This window comes from Sus scrofa, chromosome 4, assembly GCF_000003025.6.
Source record: "Sus scrofa isolate TJ Tabasco breed Duroc chromosome 4, Sscrofa11.1, whole genome shotgun sequence".
NCBI classification, from domain to species: Eukaryota; Metazoa; Chordata; class Mammalia; order Artiodactyla; family Suidae; genus Sus; species Sus scrofa.
The window spans coordinates 28,602,672-28,621,509 of record NC_010446.5 but is presented as its reverse complement, the minus strand read 5'-3'; the positions used below and the strand labels follow the sequence as shown (position 1 = coordinate 28,621,509).

Below are 18,838 nucleotides of genomic sequence, written 5' to 3'. Positions count from 1 at the left end.
CAATGTCACTTCTCAAACCCTGTAACGGCTCCCATTTCACTCATAGACTAAAAGTCAAAATTCTTACAATGACTAACTTAGTTTGGGTTTTCTAAAGGCAAAGCCTGAGATGAGAGTTCCTGTAAAAGTGATATAATGAAGGTATAATCCCAAATGCGACCTGTAAAGGAGAGAGTGAAACAGGATAGAGAAGGGGAAAGAGCCGAAAGGATGTATTCTCAGGCAAAGTCTGCCTGGCCTGATCCACAGCATTGGGGCTTTGGTGCACGAATGGCTCACAGAGCTAGTCCCTAAGACAAGGAGACCAGCTTTAAAACACCTATATGTATAAACACAGTGCACATTTGCTGTGTGTAAGGAGAAGACCTACCAGGGCATATGGCTTCTGTCTGCTGAATGCTCATAGTACTGCATGGGCCTGATAAGGGGGCCATGAGCAGCCCCAGAGGATCTACTACAGTAATACATAGGGCTTCACAGATTGTGGGGCCCAGCAACTCTCTGGTCTCATCATCTGTCACTGTCCCTCCCTCCCACTCTACTCCAGCCGCACTATCTCACAGATAGGGGTTTGCAGCTTGCTCCCTCACCTCCTTCCTGAAGGCAGGAAGCTGGAGTTTTCAGGAGAAAAAAAAAAAGGTCTAAAATGGCTATTTAGGTTGTGGGAAAGAGAACAATTAAAGAAGTGTAAGAGAAAATGAAAACTTTCTTGCACTGCTGAAAGTGTAAATAATGTAGCTATTTTGGATAGGAATTTGGCAGCATTAAATGAAACAGCTATTACATTCTTGGCGATATACTCTAAAGAATCTTTTACACAGACACAAAAAGAGACATGGGCAAAAATCTGCATCCCTGCATTGTTTCCACATTAGAAACAATGTGGCCATAAGTGGAGCAATGAGTAGGTAAAATGTCAAAAATGCAGTCATCAGTCAAAAGTATGAAAAAACTCTACATATATCACTACACTAGATGTCTAAAACATAATTCTGAGTCTAAAGAGGAGAAGCAGAATGAGAAGAATAATACAATTCAATTTCTATAAAAATAAAATGCAAAAATACTGCACATTATTCATTGATATACATATATTCAAATTGGCCTAAATGGTAAGGAAAGAAGAATGAGGTCAAGGTAGGAGATAGAGACAAATATTTAACCTAAAATTAAAAATAAGAGCGGGGGAGTTCCGATCGTGGCGCAGTGGTTGACGAATCTGACTAGAAACCATGAGGTTGCAGGTTCGATCCCTGGCCTTGCTCAGTGGGTTAAAGATCCGGCGTTGCCGTGAGCTGAGCTGTGGTGTAGGTCACAGACGCGGCTCAGATCCTGCATTGCTGTGGCTTCTAGCCTAGGCTGGCAGCTACAGCTCCGATTCGACCCCTAGCCTGGGAACCTCCATATGCCGCGGGAGCAGCCCAAGAAATGGCAAAAAAATAAAAAATAAAAAAATAAGAGCGGGCATAAATCAATTATAATGGTTTACGATATCTGTGATTAAGCCATTACATATCTAAGGCCCCAACAATGACAACAATAAAAACAGAAGACCAGATAGAGAATATGAAATACTTCAGTGTGCATATTATTTACAGGGAGGAGGTGAGTCCTTCCACTCTGCCAACTTTTCTCCTCCCTCCTCACCATAAAGTTTGAGCATCTCAGCAGAGACATATGCAATGGGTGTTTGGGGAAAGTTAACCTCCAAGACTTGGGAAATATAATTGTATAGTGTTCTCCCAATTACTGATACACAGAATCCTGTGTTCAGTGCAGGATTTCTCAAAAATTTCTATTAACGTTTTTGGCAGAATAACTTGTGTGTTTTGTCAGGATATGAGAATGGTGAGTGGCTATCTTGTATGTACTCACTGATGCCAGTAGTACCACTCCCCTAGTTGTTACAACCAAAAATGTCTTCAGACATTGCCAAACATCTCCCGAGAGTTTATCAGAAATCTAAACCAAAGATTGGGTAATTCCTAAGATGTTGATTAGATTTATTGTTGTAAGTAAAAATCCTCCCCAGACTGACTGCCCTCTTAAAATACTCAGCAGATACCTGATCCTAAATGGAATATGTATAAGAATGTACAAATAATAGGAACTTATGTCCTGATGTCTGTAGCCATGTTCCCCAAACATACTTTAACATTTAGGTTTTCTATATTGAACCACATGAAATTCCAGTATTCACCAATGTGGCAGTTTTGTATGGTTCTACCTTCTAATGATCAAAATCTGCCATTATGTTTTTCCCCTAATAAAACTTAGGTTCTCTGAGGGTTCATTTATGTATCCTTGATTGCTGCTAAAATGGTGTCAAAAAAGTGTACATTCTGCAAACACTGACCATGGCATGTATGAATATATTAATTACATAATACACAGAGATTTAATTGTACATGTAAGTAGAATTGTTATAAGGATATAAGAAAGTATTTAATAGCAGAAAGTGTCTCTTGAATTGGTGATTTGGAAAGTTTTTGTACCTCCTCAAAATATTCTTACTGTAATTTTAATCACTACATGCATCTCTTAAGTCTAGCTAACCATTCCAGTATAGGTTTTGGAGTGAGATATTTAAAATTTGAATCCCAGAAGTATTACATACCAGTTATATGATCTTGTCTATAAACGTATATGACAATACTTATCTCAGTGGATTGTTGTGAAGTTAAATATAGCAGCACATGCAAAGTACTCATCACAGTATCAGCTCCCAGTTGGCTTTCAACACATGTGAGGTGATTTTGTTTTTCCCCATTTACCCATTCCTATGCATTGAACTTCTTATTTGCCTCTTGTTTTTTCTTTTTGGTTTTTATATTTCTTCTCAGCTTGGATAATATTTTTTTAGGAGGATTTATTCAAGTAAAATCGTAGTTTAGGACTCTCCTCTATATGCCTATTTTTCAAGCTAAAAGTAAATTTCCACTAACTACATGTACAGCTGTTGTATGCTTAATTGCATTCTGTATTTGGTTGCTGTACAAAATTTTATGATTTGCTTACTAGTAGAATTTAACATAATGGCCTCCCACTATAACCATACTTCTTAAAGTATTTAATATTGAATTTCATTTTCTTTCACCTTTACCAATAGGAAGAACAATTATATTGCGATCGCACAAGTATTAAAAGATATCATTAAATGGCTTTAAACATTTTCCATTTAAGTTAAATTATACACTAAACATAAGAGCTTAAAAAGTACTTATCAGAGTTCCCGTCGTGGCTCAGTGGTTAACGAATCCGACTAGGAACCATGAGGTTGAGGGTTGGATCCCTGGCCTTGCTCCAGTGGGTTAAGCATCCAGCGTTGCTGTGAGCTGTGGTGTAGGTTGCAGACATGGCTCGGATCCCTCGTTGCTATGGCTCTGGCATAGCACTTTATCTATAGGAGGTGGGACTTGCTGAAATTCTTACTTCCATTAGAGACATAAAACAGAAGTGATTTCCTCAATGACCAAGTCTTAGGTGCAGATCTTCCTCCTACCTTCTGCTTCATCCTCCTATTCAGGAGTTTTATCCATCGATTCTTGGTAATCTCCCTCCTTCCTTGCCTATCACAAATAGAGTGAAGATGATTCTCAAGCTTTTTTGCATAAGGTGAGGATATTTCACTAGTGATTCTTTATGAATGTACTATAATACCAGCTGCTAATTCTAATTTCAGAGTCTCAAAATTTTGTGTTATAACAAAGATAAACAGGGGTAAATAAGAGGTAAACCTGTAAACAGACATACAAGTTTGGTCTCCAGTGATTTTTAGAGAGGAACATCCTTCATTGTTACTAAACTTAGGCTTTTCCTATGCTTAAGCATTAGGAGTAATAGTTAGAAATTTAGACCTTATTTATGAAGAATTCCCATCGGACACCACACGGAACCTCTAAAAGAATCCCCAGAGTCTATAAACTTACTCTCCAAACTTCTAATTCTTGCTCCTCTAGGCCTTAGGAACTGCCCTCAATTGAAACTGTTTGCTATCACTTTCGAGTCACTTTAGAAACCTGTTTTCAAGAAAGTTTGGTTCAGTTTGGTTTTAATCAGAAGCAACTATAGTGCTTTCGGACAGCCTCCTACATGTTTTGGCTGAAGTCCATTTTCATCTTTTATTTTTTACCTTGATCTTAAGAAGTATGTGTCTTGGCATAAAAGCATGGTTTTGGAAAGAAAATAAAAGGCAGCTCAGCCAAAAAGTTTCATGATATAGTCTTTATTTTTAACTTGATATTTATTATTGGAAATACTTAAAGGCTTATTATAAAAATAAATTTTTAAAAAGCTGAAAATATAGAGAATCATATAAGAAAAGAAAAAGTCCCCGTATGTCATATCAGAGACAGCCTATTTCAAAACTTGAGCAAATGTCCTTTTAAACCTCTGTGTATTTCATTGAAAAAGGGGAAAATGAACAGAAATTATAAAAGTAATTACATGTTGTAGTGAGAGTTCCCATCGTGGCTCAGCGATAACGAACCCTACTAAAATCCATGAGGACACAAGTTCAATCCCTGGCCTCGCTCAGTGGGTTAAGGATCCAGCATAACCATGAGCTGTGGTGTAAGTCACAGACACCACTCAGATCTGGCATTGCTATGGCTATGGTATAGGCTGGCAGCCATAGCTCCAATTTGATCCCTAGGCTGGGAACTTCCTTATGCCATGAGTGTGGCCCTAAAAAGACAAAACAAACAAAAAACAAAAACAAACAAACAAAAAACTTACAGTAGTGGTACATATCTGCTATAGCAAGATAAAGCAATATTAGAAATTTCCTTTTTTTTTTTTTTTACTTTTTAGGGCCACACCTGCAGCATATGGAGGTTCCCAGGCTAGGGGTGAATCAGAGCTACAGCTGCTGGTCTGTGCCACAGCCACAGTGGATCTGAGCCATGTTGGTGACTTCCACCACAGCTCATGGCAGCGCTGGATCCTTAATCCACTGAGTGAGGCCAGGGATTGAACCTGCAACTTCATGAATCCTAGTTGGATTCGTTTCTGCTGTGCCACAATGGGAACTCCTAGAAATTCTTATCTTAGCATCTATTTAGACGAAAAAAAAAAAAAACCACACCCCTAAAAGTCTGATTCAATTCAACTAATGGGCACACCAGGGAAATGCTAAGTTGGCCTAGATTTGAAGATGCTAGCAGTAGAAAGACATTTATTCCATACCTAAGAATTCTTGACTCCTATTCTTCACCTAATTCTCAAATATTATATGTCAAGATACCAACTTGGACCTCTTTGTCTCCAAAACCCTCAGTCTGAATGATCTTATCTACCTCCATGGCTTCCTATGTGTGTGTGAGATAACCCCCCCAAAAAAATTTACAAACTAGGAGAATGAATGAAAAATATACAATCAATCTATTTCAAGGCAAAAGTCAGCCAGTAATATAAGAGAGGCAAAACAAAGTCAATTGTATGTTCCAAGGAGTGGGAGAACACATTCAGTTTGTTTTTCTAAGAGAATAGGTAAAGAGTATGGGGATGGTTGATACCAAAGGGACTTTTGTATGGTGTCTAGGAGTATGAGCAGAACTGAGCCAGGTGGTAAAAGAGGAAAGTATTCTAGGTAGAGAATTCAATAGTAAAAAGACATAAAAGGGGGAAAACTGCAAATAATCTTGAGGGAAAATGTTTTTGTTTTCCCGGAACACAGGTCACACTCAAGAAAGTACTAAGAGGTAAGAATAGAGGTAAAGACAGCATTATAAAGCACCTTGAATTCCAAACTAAAAAATCTCTAGTCTCCTTTGGCAGAAAATACAGAGCCTTATCCTATGTCTGAAGAATGTGTAACAAGATCATAGCCATTCCTTAAAAAATTAAATAGCAATATCCTCAAAGGGTCTGAAATAGGAATACAGTTGACCCCTGAACAACTGTAGGGTCAAGTGAGTATAATTATTTTTGGCCCTTGAATCTGCAGTTCCTCTGCATCCACAGATTCAACCAACCACTGATGTCTCGTAGTAGTGTAGTGTTTACTACCGAAAAGATCTGTGTATAATGAGACTTGTGCAGTTCAAATTCAGATTATTCAAGGGTCACCTGTACAAAGAGGGTTTATTCTCTGAACATAGTCATAGGGTAGGGAAGCAATTGGTTGAATGGAAATAGACTAGTGAGAATTTAAACTTTTAGCCTTTGTTGACTGGATGATTGATACTATGTCAGTTCTAGAAATGACAAAGTAAAAAGGAAACTACTCTCTTTTTTTAATTCATCCCCACTCCCTTCCCTCTTTGGTAACCCTAAGTTTGTTTTCTGTGTCTGTCAGTTTGTTCCTGTTTTGTAAATAAATTCATTTGTATCATTTTTTTAGATTCCCTTACAAGTGATATATGATATTGGTCTTTGTCTGACTTAGTGTAATATCTATGTCCATCCATGTTGCCACAAATGGTATTATTTCATTCTTTTTATTATATATATATAATATATATGGTATACATATTTATATATTATATTTTTTTTAATTTTAATTTTTGTTTTATTTTTTTTCTACTGCACAGCATGGTGACCCAGTTACACATACATACACACGTTCTTTTTTCTCACATTACGTGTTCCATCTCCAAATCCATGAGTTTCTTTTCTGTGGAAATGTTCCTTTGTGCTATATATTATATACCAGATATAAGTGATATCATATGGTATTTTTCTTCTCTTTCTGACTTACTTCACTCAGGGTGAGAGTCTCTAGTTCCATCCATGTTGCTGCAAATGGCATTATTTTGCTCTTTTTTATAGCCAAGTAGTATTGCATTGTGTAAATATACCACATCTTCCTGATACAATCATCTATCAGTGGACATTTGGGTTGATTCCATGTCTTGGCTTGTGAGTAGAGCTGCAATGAATATGTGGGTGCGTGTGTCTTTTTTAAGTAGAGTTTTGTCCAGATATATGCCCAAGAATGGGATTATGAGTCATATGGTAGTTCTATGTATAATTTTCTAAGGTACCTCCATACTGTTCTCCATAGTGGTCGTACCAGCTTACATTCCCTCCAACAGTGCAGGAGGGTTCCCTTTTCTCCACATCCCCTCCAGCATTTGTTATTTGTGGACTTGTTAATGATGGCCATTCTGACTGGTGTGAGGTGGTATCTCGTGGTAGTTTTGATTTGCATTTCTCTGATAATCAGGCATGTTGAGCATTGTTTCAAGTGCTTTTTGGCCATCTATATATATTTTATCTTCTTTATCCATTTATCTGTTGATGGACATTTAGGTTACTTCCATGTCTTGGCTATTGTAAAGAGTGCTGCTGTAAACATTGGGGCGCAAGTATCTTTTTGAATTAGAGTCTTCATCTTTTCCAGATATACGCCCAGGAGTAAGATTGTTGGATCATATGGCAACTCTACTTTTAGTTTTTAAAGGAAATTCCATACTGGTCTTCATAGCTGCTGTACCAATTTACATTCCTACCAACAGTATAGGAGGGTTCCCTTTTCTTTGCACCCTTTCTAGGATTTATCATTTTTAGACTTTTTGATGATGACCATTCTGACTGGTGTGAGATGATACTTCATTGTAGTTTTGATTTGCATTTCCCTAATAATTAGCAATATTTAGTATCTTTGCATGTACCTGTTGGCCATCTACATGTATTCTTTGGAGAAATGTCTATTGAAGTCATCTGCCCATTTTTTGGTGGGTTTATTTGTTTTCTTAATACTAAGCTGTATGAGCTTTTGTATATTTTGAAAATTAAACCCTTGTCAGTTGCATTGTTTGCAAATATTTTCTCCCAGTCTGTAGGTTGTCTTATTGTTTTGTTTATGATTTCCTTTGCTGTGCAAAGCCTTTTAAGTTTGTAGGTCCCATTTGTTTATTTTTGCTTTTATTTACATTACTCTAGGAGATGGATCCAAAAAACTATTGCTGCAATTGGGGAGTTCTCATCGTAGCTAAGCAGTTAACGAATCTGACTAGCATCCATGAGGATGCAGGTTCAATCCCTGGCCTTGCTCAGAGAGTTAGGCATCTGGAATTGCCGTGAGCTGTGGTGTAGGTCACAAACATGGCTCAGATCCTGCATTGCTGTGGCTGTGGTGTAGGCTGGTGGCTACAGTTCCAATTCAACCCCTAGCCTCAGGACCTCCATATGCTTCAGGTGCAGACCTAAAAAGCAAAAAAAGAAAAAAAAAGAGAAGAAAGTCCAAAAAACTATTGCTGCAATTTATATTAAAGAGTGTTCTTCCTATATGATCTTAAATTTAGGTCTTTAATTCATTTTGAGTTTATTTTTGTGTATGGTGTAAGAGAATGTTTTAATTTCATTCTTTTACATTCAGCTGTCCAGTTTTCCAAGCATCACTTATTGAAGAGATTGTCTTTTCTTCACTGTATATTCTTGCTTCTTTTGTTGAAGATTAATTGACTGTAGGTGTGTGGGTTTATTTCTGGGCTCTCTATTCTATTCCACTGATGCATGTGTCTTTTTTTGCCATGCTCTTTTGCCTTCTGTAGCTTTGTAGTATTGTCTGAAGTCTGGGAGGGTTGTGCCTCCAGTTTTGTTCTTTTCCCTCAGGATTTCTTTAGCAATTCTGGGTCTTTGTGGTTCTGTGTAAATTTGGGGATTATTTGTCCTAGTTCTGTGAAAAAAATGTCATGGGTAATTTGATAGGGATCATTTAAATCTGTAGATTGGGGAAGCCACTTTTTTGGGTATAATGGGAGACTACGTTGAGTTCTATTGACTTCATGGAGTCCATAAACATTCTATATAGAGATATAATATTTGAAATCATCAAAATAGCTAATTCCTCTGGAGTAAATTAGATCTCTGAGGCAGTGATTATATAAACAGATAAATGCAATAAGGGTAGAATCTTGAACAAAACAGATGACAGAGAAATTTCCATCAAGGTGGCAGAGCAACATGAACCAATTCAGCACCCACTAGTCAACATGGATTTCAAACACCTGAAATGTGACTAGTTCAAATTATGTGCCATAGAATACATACCAGGTTTCTTAGAGTATGAAAAAAGAATGACCTTTAGGGGAAGGGGCTTTTCTTCAATCCCGTGTTACATGGCATGTAAAATAACTATTCATAGTTGAGTAGAAAACAAAACAAAAAAAAGTAAAAGAAAAACTTTTTACTACCCATTTTTATTTACCTGGATGGTGACATGTTGGAGGAGGGAAACAATATTATCTAAATAAAAGGGAATAAATCAGCTTTCTAAAAGCCACTCCTCCCTGCCAGGCCAAGGTGCAACTGTCTTCTTTCCCCCAGAATCCGGGTTCATCTGACATCAGCCACCTCCACCATGCCACCCAAGTTCGACCCCACCAGATCAAAGTCATGTACCTGAGATGCACTGGTGGAAAAGTCAGTGCTACATCTGTCCTGGCCCCCAAGATTGGTCCCCTGAGTCTGTCTCCAAAAAAGGTTGATGATGACATCACCAAGGCAACTGATGATTGGAAGTGTTTGAGAATTACAGTGAAACTGACCATTCAGAACAGACAAGCCCGGATGGAGGTGGTACCTTCTGCCTCTACCCTGATCATCAAAGTTGTCAAGGAACCGCCAAGAGACAGAAAGAAGCAGAAAAATATTAAGCACAGTGGAAATATCACTTTTGATGAGATTGTCAACATTGCTGGACAGATGCGGCACTGATCTTTAGCTAGAGAACTTTCTGGAACCATTAAAGATATCCTGGGGACTGCCCAGTCTGTGGACTGCGATGTTGATGGCCACCACCCTCATGACATCATAGTTGACATCAACAGTGGTGTGGTGGAATGCCCAGCTAGCTAAGAACTGCAAAGAAAAATAAAGATTATTTGACAACTAATGGAAAAAAAAAAAAAAAAGCCACTCCCCTCTGCCAACAACACATATAACACACATATAATTGGAGTTCAATAAATATGTGTTAAGTGGATTAATGAACATTACTAAATAATTCAGGTACCTGGGATAAAACAGATGCCATGCTCAGATAGGAAACTGAAGAAAGTTTAATAAAATAACTATTTATAAGTATGTGAGTGGGGTAAAAAAAAAAAAAAAATAGTGTTGCTACCTCCAGGCCTGAAAAAATAGAGGGAAGAAGCAGTTATTGAAATTTGGGAAATATTTGGTAGATTTCTTTGTAGGGGCTGTGACTCAAGTTGGAAAGATACAGCCATGGGAAGATGCCTTCAAAGGATGGAAAAATCGGAGTTCCCGTCATGGCTCAGTGGTTAACAAATCCGACTAAGAACCATAAGGTTGCGGGTTCAATCCCTGGCCTTGCTCAGCGGGTTAATGATCCGGCGTTGCCATGAGCTGTGGTGCAGGTTGCAGTTGCAGCTTGGATCCCGTGTTGCTGTGGCTCTGGTGTAGGCCGGCGGCTACAGCTCTGATTAGACCCCTAGCCTGGGAACCTCCACATGCTGCGGGAAGCCGCCCTAGAAAAGGCAAAAAAAAAAAAAAAACAAAGGATGGAGAAATTACTCTGCTTTCTCTCCCCACCAGCCTGCTGATCTCCTGCCAGTGCCTCCCATTGGCTGAAAACAACCTGAAACTAGATGGCAAAGGAGTTCCCTTGATGCAGTCTTCCCAGGCCAGACTCCAAATGGTCGAGTAGAGAGTAGGTCGAGAGAGGCAATCACAGGAGTTCCCACTGTGGCTCAGTAGTATGAAGCCAGCTAGTATCCATGAGGATGCAGTTTCAATCCCCGGCCTCACTCAGTGGGTTAAGATCCAGCATTGCCATGAGCTGTGGTATAGGTCATAGACGTGGCTCGGATCCTGTGTGTTTGGTTGTGGCATAGGCTGACAGCTGCAGCTCTGATTCGACTCCTAACCTGGGAACTTCCATATGCCACAGGTGCAGCCCTAAAAAGAACAAAAGGGGGTAGGCAATCACAAATTATCCAATATAAATTCTTAGGGAATTTATTATTATTTATTATTGGAGAATTATTATTATTTTCAATCCATCTAGGTATACTTTTCTTTTTCTTGAGGAATGCTCATCATTTTATCTTCATCATCATTCAAGTGGTGAGAAAAAAAATGGCACGTAGACAGTGTCATGGGCACTGGGAATGCAACCATGAGCAAAAAAGACTTATGCTTAAGTCCCCATCCTAGATGAACAGATGGTTCAGTGGGGGAAGAGAAACATCCCAGAGCTCCATAAATCTCCCTTTGTAGAGAAAAAATAACCCATAAACTTCAGAATTAAGGGAGTTCCCTGGTGGCCTAGCAATTAAAGATCTGGCATTGTCACTGATGTGGCTCAGGTCAGAACTATGATGCAGGTTCAATCCCTGGAGCGGAACTTTCTCAGGCTGCAGTTGTGCCCTGCTCTCCAAAAAAAAAACCCTTTAGCTCCAACCAAAACATTTTTTTGTGACTAACCTGTTTTTACTGAGCCTTACCTTCATATAATAAAAAGAAATTGTGATGCTATTTTTAGGGTTATTGTGTAGTTGAAAGACTGTGTATGAAGACTACTTGATATAGGTGAAATGGCAGGATCTCCTTAGTTTACAGTTCTAATCTCTTCTGGAAACAATGACATAGCCTCACAGACACACCCAGAAGCAATGTTTTACCAACTATATGGGTGTCCCTTAGTTCAGTCAATTCGAAACATAAAATCAACCATCATAGACTGCAAAGCACTGAACAAAAACATTTGACATTAAAAAAAAAAAAAAAAAAGCAAAAACCTGACTTTAGCTGTCTCTACCCTTCACATCACACAATTTCTTTTCCATCTTACCTAACATGGAAGCAGGTAGTTAGTGGGGAATGTAACTCGATGTTCGCAGAGGGCCCAAGAAGTGGAGAATTCCTAATCTGAGGATTTGAATTGTTCTAGATCACCAGAGGGCTGGAAAATTTGTCACAGATGCAGCTGTCTCTTCCTCTGTACACTGGACACAACCCCAACCCCTGCGTGGGAGCAGGAAGATTCTACTATTTGCTTACTTATTAAATGAATTGCATGTAGAATCACAGCCTAAGGCCTTCTGAGTAATAATCTTTCTTATTTTTTATTAGTGGTGTGTAATCTTGTTTATGAGTCTTCATGTTAGATGCCACAAGAAAATTTAAGTTGAAAAATCAGTACAACTATGATTATAAAAAGTTAAAAACTTCAAATTGTGAGGCAGAAAAAGAAAAAAGAAACAAGGTCGGCTGCAGTGCATAATAAAGGTTATTTTAATGACCCCCACACCAGCTTGTTTTTGTTTTACCACACTAAGAATGAACAGATGTTTTATTTTAATGATAAAATAGAAATTTTTCTACATTAATATTTTCAAAAAGAGACTTAAGGCTGGTGTGAATATCTTTTTAAAGGTATTTGGTTAGATGCTAGGGCTACTTACAAGATGCCAGGGCTGTAATCCTCTTGGTTTTCATTGGTCTTCCAGCTATACACAGAGGGTTCCTCCCCACTAAATTTTAAAAGAATTCTGATAAATGCAGTCAAATTTTCACTTTCAGAAATGCATAATAAGAATTACCTACTGATTTGCAATACCCAGCAAACTCAATTCCTGCACATCCTTTTTTGCACTAAAGGCCTCCTTCCGTAGAAGGCAGGTTTGCATCTTCACCTCCTCTAGTTCTCATGAAACAAATTATAAGTATAGCATGTGTTTGCCTTCCCTGTAAGCTGATGACTAATAAGGCTCAGGCTGCATTGGCTGAGTATCTGTAGAAGTAGGCCAGCACACCTAAAGAAAATAAAATTGCAGCTTCCATCATTTGGCGCCTCCACGCTGATCTTCCTCCACTCTTTATGTTCCATGTTCTGGAGCTGGGCTCCTTATGTTCCACTTTCAATTGGCCATTTACTAGCTCCATGACCTTAGAAAGGTACTTAATATATCTGTGCCTCAGTTTCTCATCCATAAAATGGAGGTAATAATGTTAATGCACTGGACACTTTTGCTATTTTAAGGATCAAATAATATATATGAAAGTATCAGTTTGTGCTTAACACACAGATAGAGCTAGAGGAGTATTCCTATTATTTGCCATTCTGGCCTAAGTGCCATAACACATGCTTTTGTCTCTGTTTATAATATTGCCTTACAATCCTTTCCTTTAGCTAAAGAACATTTATTCATTTTTTTATTAGCTTAAATATTCTGTGTCTGGAAAGCATTTCCTTCCACTTAAATAAGATCAGGACTCCTTGTTACGTACTTTTCTAGCATCCTGTGTCTTTAGAAGCTCTTACCACAATAATGATTAGATAATTAATTGTTAATTTTTTCAAAACTATTATTTTATAAATTCAGTGAAAGTCTTAAAAAGTAATTAGTTCCTAATACATTCAGTTCAGGATTAAGTATCACATTTGTAGCACGTGTTGTTGTTTTTCCTTCTTTTAATGTTCTTTTCCACTATGGTTTATCATAGCATATTAAAATAGCTCCCTGTGCTATACCTTAGGACCTTGTTATTTATTCATTATCCATATAATTCTTTTATTTTTTTTAGCTTGACTCCATCTCTGCTGTTCCCTGAGATTAGAAAGCCAGTCCATCTTGCTTACCACCCTATAACCCTTCAACTCTCTCACCCCCAGCATATGAGCAACACTCAATAGCTCAACTAATTGATGAATTTCACTTGTTTTGCCTTTCTCTTCTGTCCTCTTTTCAGAATTGATAGTAGCAAGGAATTATGTGGCTAACACAGAGGCATCAGCTGTATTCAGGACACATATGTGTTCTGAAATGTACTCTGCCCTGAACCATCATGAAAGGAAAAATGAAACAGTTTCAAGAGATAGCTAACAACAAACTGGGGAATAAGTGAGAAGGTAAGAAAGGATACACATTTCTCATAAAGGAAAATGTAATTATCCCAATGGTGTTCCTGAGATGGGGCAAGCAAGCCAGACAGAAATGACAGAAGGTACAAATGGAAACTGCTAACAAGACCTCTCATATCCAATCACAGCTCTGCCTCTGGACCCAGGAAAATAACAGTCTGATTGTCAAAGTATCTAAGAAACTCTTCCATATTTTTCCCAAACATCTTAAAAGAACTTCAGAGCATTAGTATTTCATCAAGAATATTTTTGATCAGTCTATATCCTCATGCTAAATTTCTGAATGATCTCTTCATTTATGTTTTATCTTTCCCTTTTTTCTTCAGGACAAAAAATAAATTCTGGTGAACTCTACAAAATATATATTAGGCTATATACTCACTCTTCCTTTCTAAAAAAATGCATTCATTTACCTGTTAATAGTTTCTATTATTTCCACATGTACTTCTTTTCTTTTCCTTTCCAATGTCTGATAGTCAAATCCAGAATGAACCCATTTATTTCCCTTTCTGATGCGTCAACCTTTCTGCACTATCCAGTGCTGGCCAGAAGATGTCACTCTTATAACTCAAATTGATTCTTTGTCCCTCTCCTTTATAGCCTGAAAAAAGTTAACATACCAGGGAAAAGACCCTTGAAATCTCCTAAAAACCCAAACAAAAGGCATATAATTCTATACACTAGGATATCTTTTATGGTACTTAAATACATCTTGTCTATTTGAGATTTGCAAATATGTAACCAGTAGGCAATTTCATTTCACAGAATATTTCTGAAATAACTGAAACCAAACCAGTGTTGAGACTAACAAATCACAGAACTGTGGAGTTGGAAGGGCCTTAGAACTTTCTACCCTCTCTATATGAATTTCTTTTACCCAAGAATGGAATCTGATTTCTTAGTCCAAACTCATTCCCCTACTCATACATTCATTTACTCATCACTATTTTTATAGAACATGTTCTGTATGCTTGGCAATGGGGTAATTGCTAAAGATCCAAGTATTAGAAAGATGAGGTAGACACAATCCTTTTCCTCTGTTATGGGTTGAATTTTGCCCCTTCCCCTCCCCCCAAAAAAGATAGAATGAAGTCCCCCATTACCTCAGGATGTGAACTTATTTGGAAATAGAGTCATTACAGATATATATAACTAGTTAAGAAGATGAGGTCATATTGGAAGAGGGTGGGTGCTAAATGCAATATAGTTGGTTCCTTATAAGAAAAGGAGAGGGGCATGCAGGGAAAAGATGATCAAATGACAGCAGAAGAAGAGACTGGAATGATGCATCTCCAAGCCAAGGAATGGAAAGGATTTCTGGCAAACATGAGAAGCTAGAAGTAGCAAGGAAAGATTCTCCCCTACACAGGTTTCCGAGAACCCAGCTGACACCTTACTTTTAAATTTCTAGCCTCCAGAACTATGAGGTAATACATTTCTGTTGCTTCAAGTGACCTAGTTTGTGGTACTTTGTTATGACAGCCCTAGGAAATTAATGCACCCGTAAAAACATTATATAATACAAACAAATAAGTCTAATACAGTGTAATAAATGCTGTTATAATTGAAGCATGGGATGTAATGAGGAAATATGAGAGACAGGCCCATCAGAGTATTTCTGGAGGAAGTGATTCCCATTCCAAAAACCAATAAACAAAAAAGACATCAAAGGCATGCCCAAGTAAACTATTGTGAGTAGTATAGCCATTTTGAAAATGGAGAGAAGTATACAAATCTCTCATCTATCTACATCCCTCCTTTGCTCAGCTTCAAAACTTTGGTCAACAATCAAAATGTAACATTAGATATGAATCAACTCAGATGTTCTGAGACTGTGTACCAGATTTTATTTATAATCATTTTTATTCTATATTATGTAACTAAGAGAAAAATAAATGTCTCATACCTTTAGTGACTGGAGTGACTAGTTTGAATTAGAACCCTTGCAATTCCATGGAACCTTCATCTTCCCTCCCTTTTCCTTCTAAATCCTACTGTCTGTCCTGCTCCATCAGTGCTCCGGGCTCTATTCTCTCTTCTTTTTCTCTGCATCTCATTTGACTGAATTTCTACTAATTGACCTCCTTATTACACATTCATTATCTAGAATTCTCAAGTGCCCACTAGAATTTTTATTTACTACCACCCCATTTTTGCTCCAAAATATCACCATTTTCCCTCTAAACATCAGTCAAATTTCTCCATAGAAACAGAACCAATAAGATATATGATTTTATAAATGTATATGTGTGCATGTGTGTATGTATGTGTATATACTCTCATATATATATATATGAAATTAATATATCATAAGGAATTGACTCACATGATTATGGAAGAGGCTGAGAAGTCCTCTAATGCTATCTGCAAGCTGGAGGCTCAGGAAAGGTGATGGTGCAATTCAGTCTGAGTCCAAATGCCTAGGAAGCAAGGGGGCCAATGAAATTAAACCCCAGTTAGGGGTGGAAAGAGACTATGAAATAAGATGTTCCAGCTCAAGCAGTGAGGCAGTGAAAGAAAAACAGTGAAATCTTCCTTCCTCCTCCTATTCAGGCCTTCAGAGAACTGGAGGTTGCCCATGTACATTGGGGGGATCAGTTTACTTTGCTGAGTTTACCAATTCAAATATTACTCATCAAGAAGCACTCTCAGAGACACACCCAAAACAATTTTTTTTTTTTTTTTTTTTTTTAGGGCTGCACCCATGGCATATGGAGGTTTCCAGGCTAGGTGTCCAACTGGAGCTACAGCTGCCAGCCTACACCACAGCCACAGCAACGCATTATCTGAGCCATGTCTGCAACCTACACCACAGCTCACGGCAACACCAGATCCTTAACCCACTGAACGAGGCCAGGGATCAAACCCGAAACCTCATGGTTCCTAATTGGATTCATTTCCACTGCGCCACAATGGGAACTCCCCCCCAAAACAATGTTTAATCTAGGCTCACCATGGCCTAGCAAGTGGACATATAACACTAACAATCACAAGTTGTAAGTCTTTCTGGGATTTTTCATCATACATGTCATTCAGCTGTCATGTTAAACTCTTCAGGAGACTGATCTGAGGAAGTTTCCCAGTGTAGGATTGCCCTGTGCAGGGTTACCCAGTGAATCTCTCAGAACCCTCTTCAGCTCATTTCTGCAGCACTGAGGGAAGAAATAGGTCCACCAGCTCACCCTTGGAGTGATTCGTTTGATTGTTTAGGTCATTAACTTCGTTGACCTAAAACAAATAGGCTGCCAGTTATTTATCTAGCAAAACTGGGTTTATTCAGGATCATCAAAGAATTGCAATTCAGAGTCTGCAGCCATGGCAAGCCACATGTAGGTCCCTGACATCAAGGGAAAGAGAACTTTCACAGCGAGAAAAAAGGAAATTAGGAGTTCATGGTTTTTCATTGGTGGAGTTGTTTCCAGGAAAGAAAAGTAGCTTTTTTTCCTTCCTGTTGGGCTCTGCTATTATCACAGGGCATGAGAGCTACCCCTCTGGTCTCTAGACTCTATTTAATTAAGATTTCCATTGATTAATTCTTTACATTTCACCCCTTTGATCAAGATCTGTCTCTGAAAGCATCACTGATGAAAATCCAGGTTTTTCCGGTTTCATTGGCTTTTTGTCCCTAAATGACAATGAAAGACTTTTTCTGGGTGTAGCAGCATCTCATGTCAGAGGGAAAGAGCACAGATTGGAAATCTATTGAGATCATGCTCAAGTGACTAGGAGAGGTAGGAGCAATTATTCTCAGGTGCTTTTTATCCAAAGTCCATATATTATCAAGATCATAGTATTAGAAATCATTCAAAATATTGTGTCATTATCAAAGATTCAATGACAAACTTCCTATAGGTGTGGTCTATCTTTTCTGATGTTATCTGCTTCAATTCCAAGAAATCTTTATTTTCAGGTCACCAGATGAAGTGCAGGTCCAGACAGAGTTTGGTATTTTCTTTAGATATATCATGTGAATCCAAGAGTCTATTCCCTGAAGTTTGGAAGCACAAGCATTGGTTAGCGGTACGTGGCAGGGCCTTGTCAGCAGTGTTACGGAGAGCCCATCTGGAAGTATCTTTTCTAATAGATAAAAACCTCCAGGTTGAAAGGTGTGACACTTAAAGGTCTTTGTCTCCTGAAGATATACTGTGAAAAGATTGCACTACCAAAACATGTTTGTTTGTTTTTTTAAATTTTTTCTGGTCATACGTTGCATGAAAACATGGTTATTTTTAATAGAACCAGTTAGGCCTTTGCAATATTGTTGTATCTCTCCTTTTATCAGTTGTGGATCAAAAGAGGCAAAAGCCAAGTGCATTTGGCATTCTTTTACTTATCTTAGAGAATGAGAGTTCATGAGTTCCAAAAGAGGTGGATACAAGATTCAGAAGAACCAATAGCAATGTTTTTGGTTAAGGTATTTGGAGGGCCTCTAAAATTTTTGCAACTGATTTTTAATAATACATTTAGAGTTAAACTAAACCAAAAGATTTAGGATGGTAAGTTCAGAGAAAGTGCTGTAAAACTGGCCAAAAAAAACAAACTTGTCAAAAAGACCTGACCAGTAAAATGGGCCCCTTGATCATTGTGAAGTTCAAGAGGAGTTCCCCATGTATGGATCATCTTTTCAAATAGGCCTTTAGCCTCAGAAGAGACAGTAACCTGTCTGTAAGGGAAGGCTTCAGTTCATTGTGAGAATACATAGACCATTACTAAAACATATTTATATCAATTAGACTGAAGAAGTTGTATGAAATCCATTTGCTAGACCTCAAATAGTTCATTAGGCAGACTAAAATGTCCAGGAGCAGTAAAAACATACTTACCTGGGTTGTATTTTGGACAAGTGGGACAAATGAGATAGGTATTTTTTGAAGCCTTGTGATGTTTCCCCACCAATGTTGGTTCATGAATACTATCCTTTTGTCAGTAGACCAATGGTTTAATGCACGTACAGTGGTGAAGAGTGGGAATTTTAGAGTCTCTGGTATGACTGGGTTATTG

General features: G+C 38.1%; 1 long non-coding RNA gene and 1 pseudogene across 1 annotated transcript in view; both read left to right on the top strand.

Annotated features, from left to right (window-relative positions):
• LOC110260239 overlaps positions 1 to 16,523 on the top strand; it is a 117,209-nt gene extending 100,686 nt beyond the window's left edge. Inside the window, exon 4 of the long non-coding RNA XR_002343165.1 lies at positions 13,666 to 16,523. This is a non-coding gene — a long non-coding RNA (uncharacterized LOC110260239). The remainder of the gene's footprint in view (positions 1 to 13,665) is intronic.
• On the top strand, positions 8,566 to 9,841 carry LOC100526166 (annotated as a pseudogene).